Below are 2,184 nucleotides of genomic sequence, written 5' to 3'. Positions count from 1 at the left end.
CAGAGTGAATTAGTGGTTCATACCCTGTGGCGTCACCATGCCACCTGGCTGAAGTTTTGATTTCCTCTATGTGTATATGCAGGACCCCAATATGACTTACAGCCTTCACTCTGCATCTAAATAAACCCTTGCTTGGTTTTATGTTCTAATCGTTCGGGGCCTTTCCCCTGCCAAGATGACTGAGAATGTGCTGTGCTAGCACAAGAATAGTGGTCAATAGGTAGACATTTATATTAGGGTTACCCTACTGCAACTTCTGAAGTCAAACTAGCCATTAATGTAATATTGTGTAGCAGGCATTCCCTCATAACCTGGTATTTCATGCCTCCTGTATCACTATCGCCTCCAGCAGCACCTGGCTCCTGGCTGTAGTTGTGTTTGCTAGCCTAGATGCCCTAGGGTGGTGAAAGTTATTTTTGGTTGCCTGTACCGCCATATTAATAGTGAGTATAAGCAAGTGTAATCGAGAGCAGAAAGAGAAGTAAACAGGAGAGATCAGAACCAATCAGCAGGCCACTCAGCTCTGACCTCCAGCTTCGCTGGTTGGAGGCAAGTGTATGGTCAGCCTAATCCAATCTAAATCCTGAAACAGAGAAACTTCCGTGTCCTTCTCTCCCAGTTACAGTCAGTATGAATATGTCCTTTTTGGGACACATGGGCTGGTACTCTCAATATGGCGTTACCCTATGCTTGCAGCGAGAAAGTGAAATTTGCAACCCAAATATATGATCCAAGTACATGATGCTACGTAGAGGAGTGATGGTTTCTATAAATCTCTCTCCTGTTGCTTTTAATTGAGGCAGTGAGTATTGTCCCTTCTCCTTAATCAGCTTGACTCTATGCGGAAGCGTCCAGGATAATTCAGGCAGGTTCATTTGGGAATTCAGAACTAATGAGGACAACAGACGCCATGGCAGGATTATCGCATGGACCTTGTGCCTGGCTCTGCATTTGCCAGACAGTGTTTTCATGACAAAAACTGTGCCTTGATTCAGTCAATTAGACTCTGTACCTCATAGTTTCGTTTTGCAAAATCGTTCTTCCTTTCGTATTTGTTTTTGGAATCACTTGAGAGCCATGCATAACTCTCATTCTATTTGTGATTTCAAGATGAGTCGCTGGTCTACCCATGCCCCCAAGCATTGGAAAACCTGCATTTACTCTAGGTCCAGTCCTTGGTCATGTATCCGAGAACCTTGCACGTCCTATCTTCCTATCGTCCTATTATATCTTCATTTCTATTCAACTGCATTTCTTGGACAAGAGATACAGGCAGTGCTGTTCCCTCCATATTCTGAGACTACCAGTGGAGATGAAGGCGAGGTCATGAAAGGGTGCATTATCCTGCACCCTTCTGGGAGTTGTAAATTTAGAATGCTAATCATGAAGGCATTGGGAAGAGTTGGACTAAGAACCTCACCCTAAGGCAGGCATAATATTTCCAAGTGGCTGGTACTCAGAATGACAACCCTAGAACTTGACCCTGGTAGATGTTCCGGTAGTATCATGGAGCTTGCCCTTGTTTTCCTTTCCAATGAGGAATTGGATAATGTGTGTGCTGTTCTCATTCACTTCATAAATCCATGTAGGCACTCTTGAGGAGTTCCTAGCTTCAATAGGAGTCATGAAAGTGCACACTCACCTTCCCGTCCCAAGTAGGAAATTACTAGATGACAAATCCCATCCCATCCTGGGGCTGATGGAGAGGTGTTATGGTAGGTCCTCTTTATTTCCCTCAGGGAGAATATGGCGTCGGAATCCACAGGCTCAGGGGCCTTGGTCCGAATGAGGATAACTCTGTCGGATTGGAGACGTTCCTGACTAGTCCTGATTTATGTTGGTAAACCCGGGAGTTAGTTATCCCTGAGCCATTTCGCCAAAGCTTCCTGGAAAGCATGTCAGTTAGCTTTATCTGTCTTCTCTCTGGGAATGTGCTGCACCCAGGACCAGTGCTTGAGAGGTTGACAGTGATCTCACAATGACCATTTGCGACGGTTTGACCTGCTAATCCTGTGATTCTCTTCATCGGAGCCACAGTAGCAAAGGTCAGATCTCCGGCAGGCCTCAAGCACCTCGGCTATATGGCGACCAACTGCAACCACTCTCGCACCTGAAGAGAGGACAGGGTCTAAGAAGTGAAAGTGTTTTCTCATATCAATAAATACTGACTGACGGTCACAAGCC

This window comes from Penaeus japonicus, unplaced genomic scaffold (genome assembly GCF_977035675.1).
Source record: "Penaeus japonicus unplaced genomic scaffold, GWHDUDI00000001_assembly GWHDUDI00000006, whole genome shotgun sequence".
Lineage (NCBI taxonomy): Eukaryota > Metazoa > Arthropoda > Malacostraca > Decapoda > Penaeidae > Penaeus > Penaeus japonicus.
Note: the sequence above shows the minus strand (reverse complement) of the source record.